A 21,312-nucleotide genomic window follows, 5' to 3' on the forward strand; every position below is an offset into this window, starting at 1 on the left:
GATATAACTCTTGGTTTATGTCTTTTAAGCTTCATTTTTAGAGTAGCCCAAGTCTGGGAATATAAATCTGAATGAGCTGTCAGACAGGGATGTCTCAAATAGAGATGACTAATGCTAATTTGGAGAACTGAATAGAATGTTCATAGTCTATTGGCTTTTGAAACTATAACTAAAACTGGATTCAATGACCTTTCAAAATTTTTGTCCTTATTAAACCATGCATCTAGAAAAGAAAAAAGTCAATGTCCTATATTCTTGATGTGATCAGAATTTGATGAAGAATATAGGAGAGGGAAAAAAGGAAAGCATTATAAGAATTTTTGAGACAAATAAGCAAAGAATTTTAATAAAATGACAGTAGAGTAATAATAAAATGCAGAGTATTTCCAATTTCCTGTTATAGTGTATGCAGTTTCAAAATATAATTAATTAGGGAGGAGGCTAATGCCAAGGTTAGATTCCCTAGGAGGCAGACTCTAAGACTGACATTTGCATGAACATGGTTTATTTGGAGCTCTCCAGAACAACATCTGGCAGTTAAGGAAGCAGGTGTGACTGAGCAGAAGGAGAAGGTGAAATGCAACAGAGTGTACACAGAGGACTTAGGTGATCCCTTCGAAGCTCTGGAGTTGGTGCTCCTTTTAGAGATTTCCCATACTGAGGCAAATGCATTCACCTCTGCACCCTCTCCCACCTTGACCAGTCAGTGGAGATATAGCTCCTTTTGGCAGAAAGCAGTTCTTGGGGAGGGTCTTAGTTGTGAGCCAGAGAAGACTCCCAGGCACTGGAAAAACTACTGGCATGTTGGTCCTCACCTGGATTAGTGTAGCTCAGCAGCCACTACAGTGAATTTCTAATTTTATCTACTTCTGTTAGGACATATTATCTGATTATCTTCTATTTGACCTTTGAGAAAATACTCAAAGTAAATTAACTTAAGATTTATTTATGAAAGAAATTCTAATGAATCTATATTATCAAATCCAATATTAAGACCTTCTTAAAATGATCACCTCCCACCTTTGTGCATGTAGAGAATCGTGGTGCATTTTAACAATTATTTTCACCTCTCTTCTCTTGTATTTACTTTTTGAAATATTGACCTAGGTTATTGTGTGGTGGAAATGAATGTGTTCAGTATAGATTTGCTCAGGTCTTTATTATTTCACTGTATTTGGGGGGAGTTCTTACCTATTATTTTGTTAATGGCATAACAATTTAGTTCTAATTTCACTCTTTTCCTTACTCAAAATTGGTGGGAAGCTGCATGAGACAAGTGGAACACAGCTATTAAGTAATTTCCATCAAATATTCAATTGCTATTGTATGGAAGAAAGGAACAGCTTTAGAGGTATTTATGTGAGACACACATCACATACCAATTTATGAGCTGAAACTTTCCCCAAATACATTCGTTTTCTATGTAAGACTCTTATTATGTGATTAAGTTATTTAAATGGCGATATAACATAATGTAAGTCAACCACTTATGATATTTGTATCTGGTGTTTGTTTTTCCTCTGTTCAATTTTTGAATGTCACCTAAATGTCGATATATGTTAGTCTATTTCTTGCTGCAATTCCCAGATCCATAAAGGTTATGTACTTCATCAAGCAAACAAGGGAATTTAGTGAATTATTTTCTAATGTGGATCACATAACTAGGCACCAGGATCTTTAATAAGAAGAAATGCTAGTTAATAATGTATTCCATCATATTTATATATTTTTTCTTCTTTCAGACATTACTTTCTCTGATATCATCATGAAGTATTTAACCATTTAGAGGAATGCTACATAGGTAAAGATAAAATGCTTCCCTGTAAATATTTAAAGTCTATATTTTAAAAGAAAACACCTTCCTTAGCAAACCACTAGAATAGGATGTTATCAGAGAGAGAGAAAGTAAAATATGAGGCTAACATTCTGTTAAAAATGATGGCTTGTTCTGCTTGAGATGAGTGATAATGCACTTAGCAGTTAACCTATGCTTCATTCTACATTGGGCATAGCCATTATTTATATTCTGTCCACTGGAGTCTTTAAATTGATTGTGGGAGGTTAAAAGACCATTTTAACTTATCTGTAGGAATAGACTTTTGGTTAGTGCTGTTCATTTTCCATTCTCTATTAAGATTCTAAAAATCAGTGGGTACCTTATTTATGATCTCATTGATCAGTTAATCGATAGTACCTGCAGAACACCTTTGTTACCTTTAGTAAATTTCTGAAGGGTGTTATAATCCTAGAGATAAGAAAAAAATATGCTCATAAGTCATTTGTGTTGTTTTGGATGCAATAAACTCTCATTTTGAAATGAATTATCCTTGCTTATTCATTTTTGGATAAACAGAGCTAAACACATTTTCTTTTCTGTCACACTCTGTTTCAAGTGTGCTATTCTGATTTGCCAGTACCAAGTTGAAGAAAACAGAAATGAACTGATCCATTTTCAGGAATTCTCTCACTTGATATGTTTAATGAATGAAATAATGTGAGGATTAAAATTTTCAAGTTAATTAGAAGCTATGTATCTTTTTACTCTCTTTAATGTGGATGTATTATGTTATAGTTCTACAACAAATTTGATTGTTGTTTTTTAAAACTAAGAATAGTATTTTAGACTTCAGCATGATAGTATACTTGTTTAGAGTTTAGAATAGTTTAGAATAATATGATATACTATTTCACTAGAGCCTCAAGAAAACCTTAAGAGGCACTCATTTATAGATATAGACTCCATTTTACATACGAGGCCTCAGCTCAGACAAGTTGCACAACTTGCTTGCTTCTACAGTACTTGTCAGGGCTGGAGCTGGAGCCTTGATTCCCAATCCATTTTCTTTATTCAAAACCACCGTAGCTTTGTTTATTGAAATGCACAAATGAGGCCCATTGGTCTAGCTGAAAAATCATTTGCCTATGGAAAATTAAAGATGCCAGTTTACTTAGCAGTGCTAGGCAAGGCTACTAACAGTTAAAGAATGACAAATGACAAATATTACTTAATAATTAGATTTAAACATATGAGGCAATGTTTGCTTAAGAATTACATTTCTTTCTTTTTTTAAGTCCATTAATTTATTTTGAGAGAGGGAGAGGGAGAGCATGCATGCATGTGAACAAGTGGAGGAAGGGCAGAGAGGGAAAGAGAGAGAGAGAAGAGGATGCCAAGCAGACTCTCTACTCAAGACAGAGCTCCATGCAGGGCTCAATTTCATGACTACGAGATCATGACCTGAGCCAAAATCAAGGGTTGGTTCCTTAAATGACTAAGCCACCCAGGTGCACCAGAATTACATTTCTAAACACCCTTAGGCAAGATTATACCCTAGCTTCTTCTAAGTTAGTCCATTTGACATGTAGAAAGTGACTATGAAGTAGACCATAAGCAAAGTTCTATAGCTCTGGGGACTTTGCAGTTCTGTCCTCAACAGGTAAAATAGCGTCTGACACATAGTAGGCCCATTAGATGTATAGTGAATGGATGAAATAATGAATAGCATTTAAATAGCTCACCTATAACAATAATTTATAAAAAAAAATAGTTTCTTGAAAATATGTAACCAGATTCTATAAGTAGGAGGATAAAAAACTACTACTTAAAAATAACTTATTGAGGGCTGACTTTGACCACAGAACACATCCTCTGTGTTCAGAAAATTTAAGTCTTTCAAAAAAAATTTTTTAATTAATATTATAGAACTAAATTAATGGATGATACAAATAGGAACCTGCTCAGACATACTGAAAGAAAAAAAAGCAAAACAAAACTAATGCCTTTGATTTTACCTGACATTTCTTCTTGATGGTTTACAATTAGGTCAAAAGAGACCAACAGATACATCTTTCCTTGGGGGAAGCAAAAATTGCAATTTATTCAAACTTACAAAACACATTATTGATACTATCTTATTTGTAAATGTTGATATTATCTTATTTCTATGGCTCAATAATCAGACCTTTAGAAATGTCTACAATTTATAGACTAGTGATGTTTTAAAATAATCCTGTTTTTTGTTTCTGAAATAAAATAGTTCTCAAGCTCATTTTGACAGAAAGTCATTTGATAATCTTCTGTGTGACATGTTTATAATTATTCTCAATTACATATGAAGAACGAACTGTTTGCCTCACCAGATAACACACACAAAGAACTACAAAATGACGAATCTGAAATGTAGCTCAGATGATTTGGTAAAGCCACTTTACTTTTACACATGAAACAGAATGAGATCTAGAAAGATGATGTGACTTGCCCAAGGTAACAAAATTAGATGCCAAAAGAGCAGGGATTGGAATGTGGAACCCCATCCCATTTTGTAGTAGAAAACTCAATCACTATTAATCATGTCCCTTAAAAAATTATGGAATTGGTTGCAATGAATCCATTTTCAGACTTGCTGGATAAAGGATTCTTGGCTGCATATTTTTCCTGTTCATCATATTGAAGATTTCCTGCCATTCTTTTCTGGCCTGTCAAGTTTCACTAGATAAGTCTGCTACTACCCCAATGTGTCTACCTTTGTATGTTAAGGCCAGTTTATCTCTAGCTGGCCTCAGAGTTCTCTCTTTATCCTTGAGTTTTGCCAGTTTCACTATGCTATGTCATGCAGAAGATTGATTCAATTTACGTCTGAAGGGAGTTCTCTGTGCCTCTTGGATTTCAATGTCTGTTTCTGTCCCCAGATTGGGGAAGTTCTCAGCTATGATTTGTTCCAGTAAACCTTTGGCTCGTTTCTCTCTCTCTTTTTCTTCTGGAACTCCTATGATATGGATACTGTTCCATTTCGTTGAATTATTTAGTTCTCTAACTCTCCCCTCGTGATTCAGAATTTTTTCATCTTTTTCTCAGCTTCCTCTTTTTCCATAATTTTATCTTCTAATTCACCTATTCTCCCCTCTTCCTCTTCAATCCATATTGTGACTGCCTCCATTTTATTTTGCACCTCATTTATAGCATTTTTTAATTCATCACTGTTATTTCTAGTTCCTTGATCTCTGTGGCAATAGATTCTCTGTTTTCTATGCTTTTTTCAAGCCCAGCGATTAATCTTATGACTATTACTCTAAATTCCTGTTCAGTTATATGCTTATACCTGTTTTGATCAATTCTTTAGCTGTCACTTCTTCCTGGAATTTCTTTTGAGGCGAATTCTTCTGTTTCATCACTTTGGCTAGTTTTCTGTCTCTTACATGTTTTAAAAGCTTGTTTTGTGCTCTACACCTGTGAGCACTGCTATATTAAAGAGGGGTCATACACTGTCCAGAGCCTGGCCGTTCAAGAGGTGTTTTTGGAGAGTGTTACTTCCTCTCTGTTGTTGTGACTTTGGTTATTTTATTTCCCTACTCATAGTGATTGTTTGGACCCTCCACCAGGTGTGCTTTGATTTGTTTTTCTCTATATTTGACCCATTTTAACACTTTACATGTAGCATTGTGCTAAGTGCTGACTAATCATGATTAAGAAAGCAAAAACCCCTTTAATAAAAGAATATAGTCTGCAGTCAGCTCCTCTTTTTTGCAAGTGCCACATTCACCCTGTAACTAGTTCTTTTGGGGCTACGTGTGTGTGTGTGTGTGTGTGTGTGTGTGTGTGTGTGTGTGTGTGTCTATGCAGAAACCATCCTTGTTATCCCTCTTTTCTACCATCTTGATCCCAACTGTGACCATTGTTCATCTGTTTATTGTCATAGCCTGATTCTAGTTGGCCTCTGTACTTCTCACCCTACCTCCTTATGTCCATTCTCCAAAAGAAGATACATCAATACAGGTCTCTACTATGGGGACAACCTTCTGCTAATTTCTCATCTTTCTCTGAATCTAAACCCAAATCCCGACTACAACCTCTGAGTTCCCATTCCTCAGCTTCCTGTCTGACTTTGTCTTTTACCCTTAATCACCCCACTCTGGCTTCACTGGTGTCCTTCATGGATACCAGCTTCTTCACACTACAGGGTCTATGTACTTGTTCCTTTTCTCTGGAAAGCTTGTCCCACAAATATATTTTCATGATTGGCTACCTGACCTCTTTCAAGTATTTTCTCAAAAGTTATTTCTCAGTGAGATTACTTCTTTTTTATTTTTTTTTAATTTTTATTTATTTTTGAGACAGAGAGAGAGTCAGAGAGAAAACACGAGCAGGGGAGGGCAGAGAGGAAGACACAGAATCCAAGTCAGGCTCCAGACTCTGGGCTGTCAGCATGGAACCTGATGTGGGGCTTGAACTCACGAGCTATGAGATCATGACCTGAGCTGAAGTCAGACACTTAACCGACTGAGCCACCCAGGGGCCCCTCAGTGAGGTTACTTCTGACTACTCTGTTGAAGGCAGTTCTTGGCCCTCCCTACTCCTTCACCGCTTTATTTTTTCACAGGACTCTGACCTTTTATGTACTAAATGATTTAGTTATTTATTTTGGTCTTTAGTGTTTCTTTCTTCACCAGCTCCACTAAAATATAAGCTCTGTGGATGTGAAATACTGTCTGTTTTTTTCAATGATGTATCCTTAGTACCTAAAAAATGACTGACTACTTGCTAGAGGCTCTGGTAAAATGCGTTGAGTGAACAAATGAATCCTCCTGGGAGAACACCGTAGCAGAAAATATACACTTGGGGAAGGGCAGATGTACGGCACAGTCTCAACTCCTGATCACAGATTCTTCTTTCTCATGTGGATCTTACTAGTGTGGCTGCCAAAACATTACTGGCTCCAGGTTATGATGTTCTCCCACTTACTACACTGGCTCAGGTTGGCCACACCTTGCCTATGAAGCCCACAACAAAATTAAATGAGGTTCTCAGGACATCACTCAAGGCCAAGGGTTAACAGACAGGAGATAGAGGGAAAAAGATGATTTACAACTGGCTTCCTAGGTTGTCTCTTGAATTGGCTCAATGGCTCCTGCCTAGACATTGGCTGCCATTCCCCTATTACTTCTTTGCTAATGAAATCCCTCTGATGGCAATTGTCTCAGGTTAAGCTGGGGTGGATCTATTTCAATCAAGGTACTGGCATTCTTCTTGCTAGTGACAAATTCAGAAACCAGAATATGAAACTCGATGGAAGGCTGGAGGTAAGTGGGTTGAGGTATCCCTTGGGAAGATTACTGGGCGGTTCAAAAGGTATACAGGGAGGTTACATGCTCTTCCCCACACACCATTACTTGTTTTGGGACATTGGTTGTTGTACTTTGAAGATGTTACTCTTGGAAGTATGGTATAATATTGCATTCACCAAAGGACAAAGTTCCAAGTATGTAAGCCAAAGTTGTGAGGCTGGCAGGAGGGAGTGATGGCCATGACAGCAACTATCCTTGATTACACTGTTGATCCTCTAATTCAACCCACCCTGGGAGTGGCTCATCTCCAGGCTCCTCATAAAGGAAAAATAATAAAGCATTAATTTTTTGAGCTATTTTAAGTTGGGGTTTTCTTTTAGGTGAAGCCAAAGTCACTCTCATTGACCAGAAGTTCTCTAGCCATGCCCCTCCCATTTTGCTGATGTTTCCTAAGAGCAGAGCAGAGATATCTTTCCTTTAGGAACATTTATATTCCCTGAGCATTCAAGCCAAAGAGATAGAGACCCAAGTGTGTGTGTGTGTGTGTGTGTGTGTGTGTGTGTGTGTGCATGTGTGTGTGTTGGAAGAGAGATTTTCTTCTAAATTCAAAGTTTCCACTCCCCCAAATCTGTTCTCAGGAAGTTGTCAAACCGTATGGCCTCAACAGAGCAGCTGGGACATATAACCAAATTCACTTTCTGAACAAGAGGCACCACTGTTGTTTTTTTGTTTTTCTTTTTTTCTCTAGTGTTTAACAAGTTATAGCCTGAATATAGCTCAAGGAAAGTTTTAGATCCTCATGGGCTTAAAGCAAGCATTCTAGCCAATAAACTAGGTATGGGTCTAGTCTTAAATAATAGTTGCCAACCTCTCAAGCCCAGAGTCTGTAATAAGGGCAGCAGGTTTTTCTGGGAGATGAACCATTTAAACAATGCATTCAAGGATGTTATCTAAAATTAAATGGCCAAGAGGCAGCCTATGAAATGGGAGAAAATATTTACAAATCAAGCATCTTATAAGAGGTTAATACCCAAAATATATAAAGAAGTCATAGAACTCAATAGCAACACACATTCACACACAGACACACAAACACACAATTTGATTAAAAACTAGGCAGAAGAACCAAATAGGCATTTTTCCCCAAAGATATACAAAGAGCCTATAGGTACATGAAAAGGTACTCAACACCACTAGTTACCAGAAAAATGCAAATCAAAAGCACAATGAGATATTACCTCACACCTATTAGATGACTGTCATCAAAAAGACTAGAAATAAAGGGCTCCTGGCTGGATCAGTCAGAAGAACATGTGACTCTTAATCTTGGGGTCATGAGTTTGAGACACATGAGGGGTGTAAAGATTCCTTAAATAAATACAAATTTTAAAAAAGACTAGAAATAATAAGTGTTGGGGAAGATGTAGGGAAAAAGGAACCATTGTGTACTGGGGTTGGAATGTATATCAGGGCAGCTGTTGTGGAAAACACTACAGAGGTTCCTCAAAAAGTTTAAAAAAATAGGAGTACCATGTGATCCAGTGATCTCACTTCTGGGTATATATACAAAGCAAAAACAAAAAACAAAAAACGGGATCTTCAAGAGATATATAAACCCCCATGTTCATGGCAGCAATATTCACAACAGCCAGGACATGGAAACAAACTGAGTGTCTGTCAGCACGTGAATGAAAAGCAGATGGATGGATATAGCAGATTATGCAGTTATGAGAAAGAAAGATATCCTGTCATTTGTGATAACATGGTTGGTCCTTGAAGGAATCATGATAAGTGAAATAAGTCAGACAGAAAAAGGCAAACACTGTATGATATCACTTATGAGTAGAAGCTAAAGAAACCTGAACTCACAGAAATAGTAAACAGTGATTACCAGGGGCTGGGGGTTGAGGGGATGGGGGGGATGTTAGTCAAAGAGTATAAACTTCCAGTTATAAAATGAATAAGTTCTGGGGATCTAGAGTACAATATAGTGGTTACAGTTAGTAATACTGCATTATACACTTGAACTTTGAAGCAAGTAGGAAAGATGCAGTCTTAAATGTTCTCGCCATGCGAAAGAAATGGCAATTAGGTGATGTGATGGAGGTGTTATCTAATGCTATGGTTGTAATCATTTTATAGTTTATCAGTGTATCAAATCGACATGTCGTACACCTTAAATGTACATGCGTTACCACGTCAATTATAGTTCAATAAAACTGAAAAAAAAAGCTAAATGAGTAGTTGTCTTTTATTTTTTCTGATTAAAAGGCCCTTGAAGGGAAAGCCACATGAAAATTTGAGAGGCGTACATCAGGGCTCCATTGCCTTAGCTCATTTATGGGGAGGCACTGCAGGTAAGCAAAGTATTTTTACAAAGTCTCTCCACATTTCTATATATCTGTATATGCTATATCTGTGACTTATGTGGAGAAAAGTACACTTGAGGCTTAGATGGAAATGCAAATGACAGGGTACAAGTCAGTGTATTGAAGTAAAAATTCCATCCCCACACTATTTCATAAGGAAACTGTCTTTGATGAAAGCATTTTCATTTCTACATGGGTCCTTTTTTTAAAGGGTCAATACCACAAGGAAAGGAACTGTGCGACTAAGCTGCTATCTTAGGGAGTTTACCAAGTCCTTTCTACTCTGGCAGGAAGGAAGGGAGTATCCAAAACTGGGGGGGTGGGGGTGGGGGAAGACTAGCAGGGGACACAGAAGGGTAGGATGACAATCTAAGGGAAAGTGGGCAGGTTGGAAGAGAGCTTGCTTTCAGGAGATCGATTTTACCTGTCAATCCTGAGGCTGAGACACTGGCCTGCCAGATACAAAATGGTGAAGTCTTAATGTGCACATATTTCTAGCTGACTTCAAAATCTATAAGATTCTTTACTAGACCAAAGTCAAGCTGACATGAAGGTTAATATGTTTCGTGTTATCTAGCTGCCTACCTTTCCTTTGCTCTCTCTCTTTTGTCATAAACAAATCGTGCCGCCAGAGAATTCTGAAAATGAAAGGCAGTATAGCATGGTAGTTTTCAGTGCGAAGTAAGTTGGCCAAATTGTCTGTATTCCTCAGTTCCCTCATCTGAAAAAAATATGAGATAAAAATACTTACATCCTAGGGTTGTTGTGAGAATCACATGAGTGCTTAGAATATGCCTGGCATGCAGAGTGCCAGTAAAGGTTTTGCTATTATTGGAGATATTTGCCTCATTTAATTCTATGTCTTATTTTTCCCCAACTGATCAGAATGTCTTTATCTTTAAATGACTTAAAAAATGGAGAGTTAGTTTCATATTTTTAAAACTATTATATATTTGCTTAATTAGGTAATAAAAAGCAAAACTGTTTAATTTTTTTTTTTTTTTTGAGAGAGAGAGAGAACGTGCACAAGTGGGGAAGAGAGGCAGAGAGAGAGAGAGAGAATCCCAAACAGGCTTCACCCTTAGCATGGAGCCTGGAGTGGAACAAGGGGCTTGATCCCATGACCCTGATATCATGACCTGAGCCAAAATCAAGAGTCAGATGCTCAACTGACTGAGCCACCCAGGTGCCCCAAAACTGTTTAAATCAGAAAATTAAAGTGCCCCACCGTCTTCTTTTAATATCACTTCTCAGATGTTACTAGTATATAGTCACATATATTATACTTAGTCATTCCCATTTATTTTCCTGAATTGCTATGCTGCTTTTCACAATTTCTGGCTGGGAGCAACCAATGAAATTAACTTGAAACATTGCTTATCTTACAACAAACTAGCTCCATAGAAGATTTAAATGTGCAAAAGGTATACTGAGAGCACACAGTGAAGTGCTTGGATGCGCATCTCTCAGTTTGCAAACTCCCATGTTGAGGTGAAAAGAAAGGTATGTTTCATGCCAGCTGATGCCCATAGTTTTAAAAACAAACGGGAATAAAACATTCCCCAAATGACACAGGCTATATCCTGAAAAGAGTGTGAACCAACAACAAAAAAGCTCAACTGCAAAGCCTAAGTCCTCACTCTCCCCGCCTGTTTTTTGTTTTTTTTTTGTTTTGTTTTGTTTTTTGTTTTTTTCTGTTTCTCCACCCCCAGACACATGTTAATCCAGGTGCACTGTGTTTAACATCAACTCCAAGGTCAGAGGCAGTTAGTGAGAAGGGGAGGGAGACTGGGGCTGCTGAAATGGAGGAGGTGGGAAAGGAGGAGGCTGCCAGAGTTGCCGTGGCAATACAAAAGAGAATGTCAAGGGGGAGGGATTTATATGCTGATGCTAATCGCATTTGCTAATTGCATCTATTGTGCTGACCTGCCTGCTTCCCCAGTTCATCATTCTGAGTCATTAAGCTGTTCCCAGAGCTTCTCTATGCAGTAGGTCCCCTACCCATCTAATTTTATTCCCTCTTCCAGTCCCCAGGCTTAGTTACCAGAGTGCTACCTTTGGCAAGGCACTGGGGAAGGCTCTGTTGTAACTGATTATGCAAGGTTTTAGAAATCCTGTAAGAAAATATTTTCCTGCTGGAGTTTGCTGGAATATTGCTTTACTGCTCAACCACAGCACGGATTTACAACTAAAAAAAGCAGCTGAAAAACCAAAGAAAATAAATCTGAAAGAAACTTCCCACAGTGAAACGCAGGCTGCAAATGATTCACCAAGAAAAAAAAAAAAGAAAAAAATACTGAGCAGTTCCCTGTGGAATCCAGTGTACCTTCAGTTGGAAAGGTGCCTGGCTTTAGGGCTTTGAGATTTATTCCCTTACTCCCCCTGGTGGGAGTTTGATTTAATTACAAGAATCAGAACAAGCACATCTGAATACACAGATATCTTCTGTAAAATAGTACTTCCTTACAACCCCCTCATCATTGGCATGAAGTATTAGCTTCCATCACTTCAGGTATGGAGTGAAAATCAACAAAAACATACGAAGCATAGTGTCAATCGTGTCAGTCATGATGTGGACACATTCATAAATCACACAATATAACTATTTCAAATGTAATATATATGAAATTTGTGCTAGAGTAAGTTGTATAGAGTAATGCTTTTTTTTCCCAGTCATATTCAACTTTCCCATTGATCTCTCTTTACAAGCACGGCCTAAGAACTGGCCAAGTCTTCCTTCAGTCTATCTTTGCTTCTCTTAATTATTTTTATTCCTTTTGCTTTGAACCTTTGCACTCCCAGGTTGTTCTGTCTCTACTAATTTTCTAAGAGTAAAATTTCTATTTTGTTCACAGCAGACCTCTTCTGAATCGTCACCTGATGTTTCTGTATTTCTCAAGCATTGACACATTTCACTGCTCAGAGCTCAAATTGGCTCCTGGAAGGCAGTGAAACGCAGGTCAGGCCGTCTCTAGGCTGCTGAGTGTCTATCATCCTGTTTTGCATTTCGGTCATAAAGCATGGCAGATTTATCGGAATGGAGAAATTTTTCTAAGGAGAAATTTAGTCACTACACATATAAAAAACATTCCCTGCCAAAGAGCAGGTTCCATAGCATTCCTGTCTTTAGTCTCACATCAGCATTTTCCCCTTTTATATGCATATGGCATTCCTTGCTATCTTACGTGATGGTAAGGGAAAAGGGAGAAGGAAAGAGGCTTTGGCTGCGATCCCTGAATATTATGATGGATTTGCTATAAATATATCTGAAACCTAGGCCCTTTACAGGCTCTGTGATGCTGAAACCATATTAATTATTTTGCCTTTGTAAAGTGTCACAATACATCATGATATGGAGCGGTTCATCATGCTAGAATTGTAAAGGGGAGAATTTGTGACTTCAAAATATGCCCCTTTAGTATAAGGATTATCTTTAAGAAAGAGCAGAAATTAGAAAACCTCTGAAAACTGAATAGAAGTTACCCTTTTGTAAGAGACATTTACATTTGTGAGGGAAAAAACATCTCCATTTGTAAGGGTGTCTGCCTCCCTGTACCAGGAAGACAAGGCTGACTCTAAGCCTCTAGAAATTCTTTTTTTTTAATTAATTAATTTATTTTTGAGAGAGAGAGAGAACACATAACCCGGGGAGGTGCAGAGAGATGGGGACAGAGGATCTGAAGCAGGCTGACAGCAGAGAGCCCAGATGTGGGGCTCCACCACAGGAACCTTGAGATAGTGACCTGAGCTGAAGTCAGACAGGTAACCAATTGAGCCACCCAGGTGCCCCTAAATCCCTAGAAATTCCTATCAATGGTGAAGGCTTGAACTTAAATCTGCGTAAAAACCTTACCTTTTTTACTGTGCTTTTCCTAGTAACATCCCATAACTGGCCTCCTTCCTGATCCCAACCCTCAACATCTTTGTCTTTAGTTGGAGATGTTAAGGTGGTAGCTTGGGTTATTTCTGGAAGTTACTCAGTTTTTCTGGGTACCTCCCATGTATACAGGAGATATGCATCTTATTACACTTCTGTTTATTTTTCTCCTGTTAATCTGTCTTTTATTACAAGGAGGTCTCAGTCAAGAACCTAGACAGGTGGGAGAAAAACATATTTTTGCTCACTTGGAATTGCAAAGCATTTTTCATTAGACCTCAATACAGATCCCAAATTCCAACTTCTATGTTTGTTTGTTTTCTTCCTTGAAACAAAATTTGAAGCGGATTTTGAGGATCTTCCACTGTATTCCAAATCTGCAAAATGCCTGAGACATGTTCTCCAGGAATCTACGTGTGTGAGTGATATAAGAAGACCCTCTTCTTGTGAAAAGATGTGTCTGCGTCACAACAGAAGCCTCAATTATCAGAAGGTTAGAGTGGCTCTGAGAAAGTCATGGAACAGTCACTGAATCAGGGCTTCACTGGGATTTGTGCCTGAACCCTAAGAGAGGTGGCCACCTCTATCCTTTAAAAAGCATAAGGAAATAAGTAATCGAACATAGTCTTCTCCAAAAAATCTGAAGAGCACTGGACTACAAGATGTCATTACTGTTATGAGTTGTAATCCAAGAGAGAATGAGGGCCCTTTTCGCTTTTCTGGATGTAACTCAGAGAGTGGGTCCACACAGAATGTTTTAAAACACTCAACATTTCTAGAGCCTCAGTAGCACATAGGGTGGCAGAGATCAGCTGTGGTACCAAAAGGTAACAAATGGAAGTCTACCTTGCTGAGAACTTGGGGGACAGTGTTAGAATACCTCCAGACAGCTCCTTTGATGGCAAACATTAATAGAGCTGTGGGTCAGGAGGGAGGAGAGAAAACAGCAGACTTCCTGGTTGCAGACAGCAGTAGTTCTTGAGCAGACATGAAAATCCCTCAAGATTTCCTAAAAATAATGGAGGAGGACTTTTTTTTAGGGAATGAAGGCCCTATATTAGTAATTTAGGGTGATAAGTTAATTAATTTCTGTTAATGTTAATTAATTTGTACTCTGAGGGAACACAGATGGCAGAAAAGTGAGTTCTGTATTTTCATTTGCTGCTCATTGACAAATGTTTGTCAAGGCATATTTATTTAGCAGCAACTCTGCTCTGGGAAGTTTGTACGAAGCTATTGATGTTGCAGTAAATGAGAAAGACTCAGTCCTTACAGATGGTAAACAAGTAATAAGAAAATGGGATGGTTACAATTGGAATAAGAGATACAAACGGAAGTACATAAAAGCATATTTGAGGTGGGGGTCTCAGGAGGTGGGATGTGAGGCAGGCAGGGGAATCTTCACTGTGAAACAACATTCAGTTGAAATGTGAGGACAAACAAAATAAGAGCTAGATAGCTAAAAGCAATATGAGTTGAAAGATCACTCTGGGCAGAAGAAACAGCATGTATTACAATACTAAGTGAGGAATTACATGGCTGGTTCACAAAGAGTTAGCCAAGTTGGTGCTAACTGTAGTGATCAATGCAGGGAGGCCCAGGTAATACAGGACATGTTAAGAACTTGAGGCTTTTGGTATAATGGTGATGTCTTGATCCCAAATGTGTCCCTCTAGGTGTTCAAACCATTTGCTCCCTCAAATATTTATTTGGAAAATGCCAGGCTACATACTGTGACTACTAAAGCAAACAAGACACATGAAATCTGTGCTTTCATAGAGTTTACATTCCAGTGGGGAGGTTATAGCTAGTCAAAAAATATATAAAGCTATAAAATAACAGCAGTGTACTAATGAAGAAAATAAAGTAGGTGATGTGATACAGAGATACTGAGTGGAGGAACTCCTGTAGATAAGATGGCCAGGAAATGTCTCTGAGGAGATATTTGAGCTGAGACACGAAATTGAGAAGAAGCCAACTATTCAAAGCACCAGGTGCAAATCAAACACTCTGATCCTGAGATGGATAAGATCTTGCCCCCTTCAATGGCATCGGGAAGACTAATATGACCCAAGAACAGTGAATGAGGTGGGGGTGTTATAAAGAGGTAGGACATGGAGAAGATCATGGCTTTTACCTTAATTGCAATGGGAAGTCACTGAAAGATTCCAGTGGAGGAATAATGCTTTTATTGTTATTGTCATTTGATATTTCTCCAGTGCTGATACAATATAGGTTAAAAAGGGAGAAGAAGAGAAGCAGAGAGACCAATCTAAAGGCTATTGTGTTGTCTAGGAATGTGAAATTGAGCAAAGACTAAGAAAGTGGTAGTGAAGATGGGGAGAGGTAGATGTGTTGTTCTAGCTATATTTTGGGGATCAGAAGTGACCTAACTTGTTGATAAGCTGAGTTATGGGGAAGAAGAGAAAAAAGATAATTAAGGTAGATTGCTAAACTGATGGTGCTTTTCTAGGATAGGAAAATTTGAGGGAAAAATAGTAAGAGCTCTGATTTGGATATGTTAATACATGCAGATTTAGGTATTTGATAAAAGATCTCATAGGAGTAGCTGGGTATGAATCTAGAGCCCAAAAGAAAGAAAAGAGTCAAGAGCCAAGAATAGATTTATAAACTAGTGGTCCACAGCTGGCCCACAGAAATATTTTCTCGACTTACACAGAACTTTATTTTGTTTTTACATAGTCACCACCATTTAAAATTCAAGAGAATTTGCATAAAATGAGATATGGTAATGCTAGCTCTGTATTCTCTTGTGTCTCCAGGGACCTGAAGCTGAGTAAAGGCTGCACCTCTTCTATACAGCTTTTGTCCTTCCATTTGTCATATTCTCCACTGTTCCCTACTCATCCTGTCCCTCGCTCTTCCAGAGTGAGTCTGAGTGTCAGTTGCTATTGATGAAACTTTTTCTTAGAGTCGAAAATATTTCTATTTACTCATGTCTGAACCAGATATAAGGGAATAAAAGATAACCTCAAAGACCCTGTTGTGTTTGTATCTAGTCTGCATTATTCATCTTACTCATCTAAATTTACTATGAGTTACTTACAGGTATTTGAGGTTGTGATCCCCTTCATATAAATCCGATTCACAGCATAGGAGAGAATGGGAACATAGAAGCAAAAAGGGGCCCCATAACAGGGCTCAAGGTCCTGATAATTTCATACGATGTGAGTCTTCCCCAAGTGTATTTTATTGTACTGAAAGGTCAGATCTTATCAGGAAGGGAGTCAACAGAAGATGAAAAAAAAAGCTAGAGATATGGACATCAAGAAGGCAAAACTAAGGATAGTTAGCAAAGGAAAATTGATGCTGGAATTTCCCTATAATGGATGGAAAATGATGAGGTAACACACACACACACACACACACACACACACACACACACACACACACAGAGCAAATGGTGCCTCAATGTCTATTTAAGAATAGTGAAGGACGGCCACAGTGAGATTTTGTCATGGTTACTAAACCCATTGTGGAGCTCATGCTATTACATCTGTGAGCATTAATAGGAAAACTCACGACAGTTTTAGAAAAAAAAATCCCCTCCGTCCTGACATAATGAAGGATTGTGGTATATTTGTTATTCTAAGGAATAAAGTGGTCATATCTCCCACATTGATATATCATATATACCACAAATGTATTTCCACACTTTCAAACTTATGAAAAAGATGACTAGTCTTATGCAGAGGAGGTAGCTGCTTCCATAGTACCCATGTCTTAAAATATTTTCATCACCCCCTGCCTTCGACATCAAACTTCTATTATTCCTCAGACTGAAAGTAGCTTAGTGAAAATAAAACATAAATATTCCACCTTGTAGTTCTATATACTTTCAACACCTGAGGGTGATTATACAACTATCAGTTGTGAATGTAACAAAAACAAGAGCAAATGTCAAGTGAATGGATATTTCTAGATGTTAAGGTAATAGCTGCCTTTGCATATAATGTTTTGTGTGTATAGTATGTATTTGTGTGTTGTGTAAGAAGCTGTCTTCACTTATTAAATGCATATTTTAAAACATAAACAGAAGACAATGAGTCAGATCTGATTCAAAACCCAGCTCACCTGGCCATTACCCTATGAAGGGATAGAGTCTGTTTTCTTCCCCTTTGCACCTATGCAGTCCTTTTGATGGCTTCGACCAGTGGAATACAGTGGAGCTGATGCTGTGCCATTTCTGGGCACAGCCCTTAACTGGGCTTGATAGGTCCTCTTTCTTGGAAGCCAGCCACCATATCAGAAGAGTGACAACTCTGAGATAACCAGGCTGTGAGGAGGCAAAGCCACATGGATAAGCCCTAAAGGTGGAAAGAGAGAGAGAAGCTAAGGGGCACCAAGGCACACACCTGAGAGTGAAGAAGCCATATTGGAAGTGGATCCTCTGGTCCTAGGTGTTCTAGCTGATACCACAGTGGATCAGAGACTCACCTCCTAGCCCAGACTTTTCAAAATCCTGATGCACAAAATTGTGTGGAAAGACTTCAGCTACTCACGTGGGATGGTTTGCTTTGTAGTCATTGATAACGTGAACACTATTCAATGGAGTTGTTTAGAAAGAAAACAAAGTAAGATATAGGAAGTGCTACATATTTTATACCATGTACATCCTTTATAAATTGTAGTAAAAATTGTAGCAGTTATTTGCATAGTCCATTACAATTACAAAGGATTTTTAAAAAATTTAACCTTTAAAATACCTCTATGAGGCAAATTGTCACCTTCATTTTATAAATCAGCGTTTAGAGAGTCCAAGAAGATAAATGATGGGACCAAGACACCACATAGTGCGCCAGAAATAGCACCTGGTATTCCGATTCTAAGCCAGGTGCTCATCCACAGCTGTCCAATAGAAAAAAAATAATTTTCTCTTCTCAGCATTGATTAGACTATGGAACTGTACACACAAGGAGAAAAACAGCTAATCATAACTCATCCCTTTGGTACAGTATCTGATTTTACATTATAGGGAAAGGATTTCTCAGGAACAACCGTATGATTAATTCATGAAGCTCCTGAGTTAGCATCTATTTCCATGATAAATAGAGGGCAAATCAAAGACAATTTCTTCTTTGGAGTAATACATTTTGTGGCACAACAAATATGATTTAAACCAAGTCAAGTTTCTAATTAGGACCAATGATGCCTAAGGTATAATAAAAGTAAATAGATTTATGAACATGTATATATTCACATGTATATCTATATCCAGTTAAGTTTTTCAAGAACAAATTGTACTTTTTTCTCATTGTGTGTTTATTAAACTATAATATTCAGTCTTGTTCTAAAACTTCTTGAAAATGTTGCCTAATAATCGTTAACATGGGCAAGGGCAAAACTAGTCCCCCACTGGGCCCTTCACCCAAAGATGCTCAAATACATATTCATCAGTGGCATCTGCTGGGATTTACTATAGTCATGACGTGCCCGATACTATTACTACTAAATAACAGCAACCACTTTAGAGTTCTCCTCTAGTTTCACATCATTCTACCCAGATGCCAGGTAACGGCACTATCATAATATAGGTTGTATCTATCATCAGTGAAATTCCTCTCGCTCCTAGTGGGAAGACAGAGGTGGGGGGAGCACCGAGAGAGAATCATGCACAAATATACACACAAACTTATAATATACATTATAATACATATATATGAAGCTTTTTAGTTCATGCAGAAAAACTGTATACTTACTAGTCAAAATTCTCTAAAATTATATTTCAATAAGGGACAGTATTGCAAATCATCACAAGTTGTTGTTGAAGGTATTTTTACATGACTGAAAGCAGTAACTATTATACCTTTTGAATACTAAGAGAAAAGTTGACCTCTCTTTAGCATGAAATATCATCCAATTAGGGAAATGAGATGGAGGGTGGAGACATTTAGCATTAGTAACAATAATATCAATTTGAAAAGAGTGTAATGCTTTGTTCTAAGGATACATGAGTTATAGTTACTTGATCATTGTGTTTAACTAAACAAAAATATATATTTTATAACTCACTGTATTAAATCGGGCTAATACAACCCATATGCTGCCCTCAAAATTATTATACTTCACCCAATACTTTAAAATAATATATTACCTTTTTAACAAAATATTTTCCTTCTCTGGAAAAGCTTTCTTTATTCACCCCTTCCTTCTTTCCAACCCACACACACGCACAGCCAGAATGAGAACTGAGATACTTTACCACATCTTGGCTTTCCCACCGCTTTCCTATCTCCCTTTGGTATCTTTTCCATTATTCCAGTTTCTAATATTCTTTAAATCTGAAAACTTCTCATTTGTTTCCTCAATTTATGATCTCATTCTCTAGAACTCCAATATAAGAAAAGGGGCTTTAAAAAAATACTTCGTGGAAAGCATGTCTTTGTTCTCATGCACATTATATACATATATATATGTATATATATATATATATATATATATATATATATACACACACACACACATATATATAATTTGTATTATAGTAATTATATATAATATATAATATAATTAGTAATATATTAACATATAATAGAAATGCACATTAATATATTATTTGTAATAAATATTAAAATATACTATTAAAATATATTACATATAAAAATTTACATGCACATATATATATATATATATATATATATAAGTAAAATAAACAAAACTAAGTTCCTTATAGCCAAATAGCCCAAGCTCACATTAGTTGGTAGTAGTCTGATCCTTAAAACAAATGGGGACAGAAAAAAATAGAAATTATTGTATTTATATATTATTATTATATTATATTGTATTATGTTATATATTATTATATTTATATTCCTATTCCTGTCTTTGGTATAGAAGAGTGCTCGAGACCAATGGCCACTAAACCCAACCTCATCTGCAGAAAAACAAGCCAAATCCTGGTTATGTAAATGGAGTGAATACATACTATATTGGGAAATTAAACATAACACAAGAGAAATAATTCTAAGTCAAAGAACTAGCACCAATTGTTTTTCTAACATTTGCAGATATGATTACCTTATCCTCTGTGCACTTTGCTATGGTTTTGTCAAAAGAGAGAGCAAGTTGGCCCTAGCTTAGAGCATCACATGGCATCTGTCTCCTACCCAGCTAATGTATATCTATCGTTACTGAGACTATATCAGTTTGGGCTGGAATTAATCTTGGCTGGAAATGAGAGTCACCTAAGGCTCATTTAACTTTTCCCAATTCCTGAGGCCCATCCTTGATCAGTGAAATCAGAAACTCCGATGGTGAGATTCCTACAGTGAAATGACTTCCCCAAAGATTTAAGGCTAGAGCTGCTGAAGCATTTTCATCCCATTATTAAAAGACCAGTTGCTGCCAAGGCCACACACTGACATTCCAATCCTCTGGATTCATTATATAAAACCCAGTGATTCGTCCCTCAGCTGCAATAGTGAGTGGTCTATAGTTTTGTAAGGATTATAAACCTGAAACAAAACCATGGTGCAGAGATAATCCTTTGAGTTTATTAAGCCATGAAACCTAAGTCTAGATTTCATCTGACAGTCTGCTTCAAACCAGGTATGGAGGTACCAAAGGTTAAGTAGCTATGAGGAACTATTCTAGCTCATATATTGGTTCAACACAGCAATCACAATGAATAGAACTGGAGAAGAAAATGTATTCTGTCAATCAATAGATCTGATTTTCAAATAAATCATCATCACATTTGAGGATGATAACTTGGTCTTAACGGAATTTGGAGGTTAGCCACACCACAGACATAGAGGTCCTCGCATATAAGAATAGCTGGGCAAATAACCAAGGAAATGGAGATGGGAGTTCCATTAAAATAATTTCCCTACATGAACAATATTTCTAAACCTATTTTTACATGCCGGAATGACAAATCATTAATTATTGGGAGTTCAGACTAAGAATGTATGATTTGCCAGGTTATGGATACTTAAACTGTTCAGCTGTTGACTTAATTATAGGTCTCTAAAATCAGTGTTT

General features: G+C 37.4%; 1 protein-coding gene and 1 pseudogene across 1 annotated transcript in view; both read right to left on the reverse strand.

Moving 5' to 3' along the window:
- DGKB (diacylglycerol kinase beta) overlaps positions 1-21,312 on the reverse strand; it is a 945,456-nt gene that overhangs the window by 807,859 nt on the left and 116,285 nt on the right. The window contains exon 3 of the mRNA XM_045052433.1: positions 17,404-17,636. The gene's annotated coding sequence lies outside the window, so the exon portion shown is untranslated. The remainder of the gene's footprint in view (positions 1-17,403; positions 17,637-21,312) is intronic.
- Positions 1-21,312, reverse strand: part of LOC123383979 — an 89,283-nt pseudogene that overhangs the window by 15,486 nt on the left and 52,485 nt on the right.

This window comes from Felis catus, chromosome A2, assembly GCF_018350175.1.
Source record: "Felis catus isolate Fca126 chromosome A2, F.catus_Fca126_mat1.0, whole genome shotgun sequence".
Classification (NCBI taxonomy): domain Eukaryota; kingdom Metazoa; phylum Chordata; class Mammalia; order Carnivora; family Felidae; genus Felis; species Felis catus.